This window comes from Cynara cardunculus (genome assembly GCF_001531365.2).
Source record: "Cynara cardunculus var. scolymus isolate 2C chromosome LG 10, CcrdV1, whole genome shotgun sequence".
Taxonomy (NCBI): Eukaryota; Viridiplantae; Streptophyta; class Magnoliopsida; order Asterales; family Asteraceae; genus Cynara; species Cynara cardunculus.
Genome location: NC_037537.1, coordinates 8569940 through 8577311, shown reverse-complemented (window position 1 = coordinate 8577311; position 7372 = coordinate 8569940).

Genomic DNA, 7372 nt, shown 5'->3' with positions numbered 1-7372 from the left:
TCTGGGTTTTAATTCGAATCTTTACTCTTTTGAACAGTCAAAACATAATATCCAATATCCAAAAACATTTGTTATTCGAAACACGGGCAATAAATGCCTCTGGCAATAACCATTTTCCTTTCTCAATAACATCATTGTTATCATTTCAATAAGAGCAATATTTCCAAGATTTCATGTCACAAAGAAATGTTAACTCAGAATTATCGCATCTTATGGATGTGATAACAAGAGCTATAATGTAACCAGATCTCACAATTGTCACCCTCATCCAAAGTACACCTCTCATTGATATGTCACTCTTATTCCATGGTACACCTCTCCTTGATATGTCACCCTTGTTTCCTCATTAAATGCAAATAAATATGCTATTTTAGCCAATAATGGCCTCAAAAATAGTTTCATTTCAGAAACTTTATTTCAAGAAATTTCACAGTTCTAAATCAGATTCCAATGTCATCTCAAAACATCTTTCAAAAACAGTTTACTCTTCTCAATAGTTTTGAAAGAAACAATATCTTTCTCAATTTAAATTCATCATTTGAAAGATACACAATGGTAATATTAGTCCTCATCGGACAACATTTGTCCGATGACTGCCCTTCATCGGACAACACATGGGCGATGAACTGCCCTCATCGGTCCCCACTCAATCCGGACAACACTCACCGGACAACACTGAGGTGATAAAGCACCCTCACTAGACAATACTATGATCAGTGAATATCCTCACCCGTCAACATTATGACCGATAACATCCTCATCGGTCAACACTTGAATAATAAATATTCAATTAATTCGGATAATGCTTTGTCCGATAAGCATCCTCACCGGACAAAGCCTTGGGCGATAAACACCCAATCCTGTCAACACTTAAAACCATAAATACCCAATCCAGTTAATTCTTGGGCGATAAGATGCCCAATTCGGACAATACCTTGTTCGATAAAGGTCCTCACCGCACAAAGTTTTTTCCGATAAGGTCCTTATCGGACATCACATGAAAACATACAAGTCCTCACCGGTCAAGACATGTGCGATAAGGGTCCCTCATCGAACAACATGTGTCCGATAAGGTTCCTCAGCGGACCATACATAAGAACATAAGAATAATATTCCCAAATTTTGTTCATAAATTCTTAACAACATGAAAACCATAATTTTAACAGAAGTAACATATTTATATTCAAAGTCTATTGTAAAAGCTCACCTTATGTAAATTTTGAAGCTGAAATCACACAGAAGTTGCTTCCAATTTAGATCACAACCTTCTTCACATAAATACACAAAATTCCTCTCTTCCCTTTCTCTTTCTAAAAATGGCAACTAAGATTGTCTTATTCTAAAATTCCAAATTTAAATACTTCCTAAAATTAGGCGGTGGGAGTTTATTAATATAAAACCCCTTTCTCCTTCACATTCACATACATGCATATATCAAGGATGGTGAACACATATATACATATATACACATATTCACATATTCATGCATCATGGATTTAACATAAACAAATTAATCATATAATCAAATAATTACCTCAATTTCTATAATCGGAATCCGGTTATCACATTGACCCTGCCTATTGCATCAACCACAATTTAAAATGTGCACCTGCTCAAAATAATTCCCGTATCCAAAACTAGTTTTGTTGATACATGAAAATATAAAATGAGTTATATTTTTCATTCTTTTTATAAGTGTAAAGTCTTATTCATTAAAAAAATATTAAAAGACTTAATTGTTCAAAAAATAAAAGTTAATTGATCTTTTTCAATTTAATAAGTTTAAAGATTCATTTATTCAAATTAAAGAAGTTCAAGAGTTTATTTATAGAATTTCAAGAAATTTAAGAATTTTACTTATTGAAAAAAGTTAGAGACTCACTTAACCACTCAAAAGTATAAAAGTCTTTCATGTCCTTTATTTGGAGTAAATTACACTTTTGGTCTATTTGGTTATTACTTACCATTAAGTCTCGTCCTTGTTTGAACTAATAATATGGTCATTGTAATTGCCATTTTGTTACACTATTAGTCCATTTGACTAACTCTATAAAAGTATCCGTTATCTTAGGAACATCTGGGTCTTTTTACCATTTTCTTCAATTTTACATTAAAAAATAAAGATTGTATATATATGACAAATCAAATAAAAACCACACAAACTAATCAATTAAGATATTTATGAAAATGATGAAGATTCATTTACTACGATTTAAATATTTATGAAAAATTGTAACATCTCGCTTGAGCAAATCCCAAAATTACCAATTCCTATAAAATCTCCAATCAAATATAATTTATTGATTATTGTGACCAAAATTGATCCTAATTATTCTAAAAGTTTTGTCAAAGCCATCGGGGCCAAGGATGGAAAATTTGAAGTTTCTGCTAAAAAAATTAAGTCTAGAGGAAGACCAGAGGCAATGGATGGACCAGAGGCAATGGTTGGACCAGAGGCAATGGTTGGACCAGAGGCAATGGATGGACCAGAGGCAATGGTTGGACCAGAGGCAATGGTTGGACCAGAGGCGAGGCTATGAAGGACCAGAGGCAATGGTTGGACCAGAGGCAATGGTTGGACCAGAGACAATGGTTGGACCAGAGGCAATGGTTACATTGGTCCAGAGCTGATGCAATGGTCTAGAGACTATGAAGAACCAGGTGCCAACACTTTGAAAAACACACAAATCTGGGCATAACATTAATTAACCTCAAAATATGGTATATTAATTTCTAGAAAAACATCGAAATGTCCGTTCTATTTTCGTGATAAAACCACCCAAAACACAATTCCAAACCGGATATAACGGATTTTTACTTACAACCCAAATTAAGTAGCCAATAGAATACGGGACAAGACTATATATATAAGCTACTATTTACCCAAAAGCAAGATCGATATCTTCAAGTTCCCCGATAAATCTTCAAGTCAAACAACGGGTTCTTTCTATTTATCCGTCTTCTTTCCTGAGAGAGGTTGCCACTTAAATGGTAAGTCAACGCTTAGTGAGTTAAATAGTTAAGTATTACATATCAATATCACACATGTTTACAAACATACATAATAAACTCTTATCAATAAAAGAGTTCAGGACGTCATCCAGAGGTGAACCAAGACTTACAAGGAACTGAGTGAACAATTACGTACCGGATGCCAAGATCATAGGATTCCATATTCAAATCACCATAATATACCATACCATTGATGCTCAATACAACAAGGAGACAGGATAAACGACCAAATATATTCAACAACGTTAGAAAACCAATAATTATCAAGAACCAAGAGATCAAATCGGTAAACATAACGAAGACAGTGCATCACCCCGTCCTTCACCTTCTGGGCTCATGCCAAAGTCCGAGTCAGAAATCATACATTACGGGAAACCTCGCACTGCCCGCCTTCCTCTACCGGGTATGTGCCAGGGTTCCATACTCATTGCTCTTCCTCCTCTTCGAGCAATGAGTATTCACAACCGCAGAAAGTCTCACCCGTCCAACCCGGGATCTTGACTTCACCATAAACTTCTGGTGTACCACACGAAGTAGTCCCGTACTATGGCGTACAATTCAAGGAATAAAACAACGAGTCTAGATTCAGAAAGCAAACCGATGTACTGAGATAGTAATATGGAATTAACTCAAGAGACGGAATCAAGGACAAATCAAGATCGTGTGACTCCATTCAAGACCAAAAACATTCATATGAAAATATATATGTTCAAATCAATATTTAGCAATTAACTATATAACTCACCAGGCAACCGTATAATACCGAAAAACTCCGAATTGAGCTCACAAAGCAAGTCCAATCTACCACACTTAGATTGCTTCCAAAGTATCAAAATATATCTTAATTACCCCTTGGAGTAAATGTACAAAATCTGATAAGCAACCAATATAAGAAACTCGTGATATACACATATCCTATTTGAACACTTTATCTAAATTTCTATGTACAGCTGCTGCATGCAGAACTGTTTTGCCCATTTTAAGCTCGAATTCATGACTTGATCATAAAACAAGAAATAAACTAGACTCAATTATATAGCTAAGGAAATTGGCCTTACCTCATTTGGATTTTTCTACGATTTATACAGATTTTCAAGGTCTGCACACTTTCAATGCATTCAAAAGTCGAAATTCTCATTTTCATACATTTTCCTCAAACCATTTCGATTCCAAACTATTCCAACTTCAGAATCTCAACTTAATATAACATATTTGACATAAACAACCAAAATCCAACCTTTATTTTATCATTTATATTATCTCCCAAATCATTGACTTAATCAAGTCAAAGTTCATATGATGAACTTGCATAAATCTTGATAATGTTTTGAATCTAATGACCATTTCATGCTATAAACACTAAAAAGCACTCATTTTATACACTTAAGATCAAACCCATATGAAACCCTAACTCTATCTCMACATGCAATCCATAAAACAAGAATGTCAACCAAGAACAAGTGCAAAAATAGATTATACCTTACTTGATGATCAAATCCTTCCAAGATCTTGTAGTTCTTCTTTGATTTGAGTTGAATCAAGCGTATGTATGTGAAAATCGTACCTTTAGTGTGTGTGTGAGTTCTGGACTTAGATGACATGAAAAATGGGCCAAAACTCCAATTTATAATGCTAAAACTCGAGTTGGGCCGGGTTGGCCCGGCTAGGTACCCATTTTGACTACCAACACTTAAAATATTCATAACTTTTTGCTCGGACCTCCGTTTTCTATGAGGTTTTCGCCTACATGATCATAAAGGGATAATCTATACATCCAACAAAAATATTCCAGAAAATATCTCCCAAGAAAATCAGTTTTACGTATATATTTGACGTAAAAGTTTCCCAAATTCTTTATTATACTCCTAAGAAGTATAATTCTAAAATTTCAAACCTAAAGCCCCACTAAATCATAAGTTCTCTTTAACCCAATAATTAAATATACTAAGCAAATAATTGGGTATATTAGAAATTGGATGTTACAAATACCTCCTCGTTTTGAGGATTTCGTCCCCGAAATCACTGTTGTGGAAATAAAGAAGGGTCTTTCGCCTTCATCTCATCTTTACGCTCCCACGTCCAATTTTGTCCCCGATGGTGTTTCCACTTGATCAATACCAAGTCTACTTCCTTATTACGTAGTTTCACTTTTCTCTCGTTCAGAATTGATTCTGGTTCTTCAATGTATCTTAATTTCTCATCTACTTTGACTTCGGCTAAGGGCACCGTCTCTTCATGTTTTCCCAAGCATTTACGTAAGTACCCGACATGGAACACATCGTGTATCCCCGTAAGTTCCTTCGGTAACTCTAGTCGATAAGCTTGTTTTCCGATACGCTCCAATACTTTGAATGGGCCATAAATCGTGGACTTAACTTACCTTGTTTTCGGAATCGAAGTACACCTCGCCAAGGAGAAACTTTCACCATTACCATATCACCCACTGAGAACTCGATTGGCCTTTTGYGACGATCTRCATAAGACTTTTGACGATCTTGGGCAGCTCTCATTCTTTCACGAATAATCTGAATTTTGTCATGAGTGATCTGAATGAGTTCGGGACCAACTAAAATTTTCTCTCCCGTCTCTCGCGAACACAAGGGTGTACGACACTTACGTCTGTATAAAGCCTCATAGGGAGCCATTCCAATTGTCGAGTGGTAGCTACTGTTGTAGAAAACTCAACCAAGGGTAGGTGAGTATCCCAGCTACAACCAAATTCTAAGACACATGCGCGTAGCATATCCTCAAGAGTCTGATTGGTTCTTTTTGATTGACCATCGGTCTGAGGATGATAGGCCGTACTAAACGCATGGCGTGTTCCCAACTCTCGTTGAAATCTAGTCCAAAAATTAGAGGTGAATCGAGAGTCGCGATCAGAGATAATCTTCACTGGTACACCGTGTCGCGAGACAACTTCATCAATGTACAACCGCGCCCATCGATCCATAGAGTAAGACTTGCGGACATGTAAGAACAATGTAGATTTGGTCAATCGATCAACTATAACCCAAATACTGTCGTGTTGACGTTGGGTCTTCAGTAGTTTAGTAACCAGATCCATCGTTAATTCTTCCCATTTCCACATCGGTACCTCAAGAGGCTGTAAACTACCATACGGTTTCTAGTTTTCAGCCTTTACTTGTAAGCATGTGGTACATTTCTCAACATAACGTCCAATATCAATGTTTATCCCAGGCCACCAGTAATCTAAACGAAGATCTTGGTACATTTTGGTACTTCCTGGGTGTATTGATAATCGCGACTTATGTGCTTCTGCTAAAACAACATCTCGCATGCCGCCAAGTTTGGGGACCCAGATTCGGGTCTTAAAGACCTTCAAGCCACGTCTATCTTCAGAGAGAGAATCAATATATCCTACCATTCGTTCTACTTTGACATTCTCAGGCTTCAAAGCCTCAATCTACCATTTCCGAATATCATCAAATAGATTATATTTAATCGACGTGTGAGTGATAGAGTAACATAGAAGTCCAGAAYRCGTCTTCCTACTHARAGCATCTGCCACTACATTGGCTTTACCCGGATGATATAGTATCTCACAGTYGTAATCTTTGATGAGTTCCATAGCACGTTGTTGATGCATGTTCAAGGTCTGTTGATCAAATAAATACTTTAAGCTCTTGTGATCAGTATAAAGTTGACACTTCGTTCCATAGAGATAGTGTCGCCAAAGCCTCAAAGCAAATACCACCGTTGCTAATTCAAGGTCATGAGTAGGGTAGTTCTTCTCATAATCTTTCAATTGGCGAGAAGCATATGCAATCACCTTGCCTCGCTGCATCTTGACACATCCAAGACCAAGTCGAGATGCGTCACTATAAACTATAAAGTCTTCGTTACCCTCAGGTAGAGCAAGTATAAGCACGTGTGTAAGACATTCCTTTAAAGTTTAAAATGCTCGATCTTGGGCCTCATTCCATTCAAATTTAGCATCTTTACGAGTCAAAGAGGTTAGTGGTATTGCGATCTTAGAGAAGTCCTTAATAAATCGTCCCTAGTACCCTGCCAGACCTAGAAAACTCTGAACTTCCATAGCATTCTTTGGTTGCTCCCATTCTTGAATTGCTTCGATCTTGGCTGGGTCTACAGAAATACCGTCTCAGGATGCGGTATTCCCCAAGAATTGTACTTGGCGAAGCCAAAATTCACATTTCGAGAATTTTGCATAGTCGTTCTTTTCTCAACAGTTCTAGCATTTGACGTAAGTGTGAAGCGTGTTCGTTTTCGGACTTTGAGTAAACCAAAATATCATCGATGAATACAATCACAGACTTGTCTAGCATAGGACAGCATACTCGATTCATTAAGTCCATAAATGCTGCAGGTGCGTTTGCAA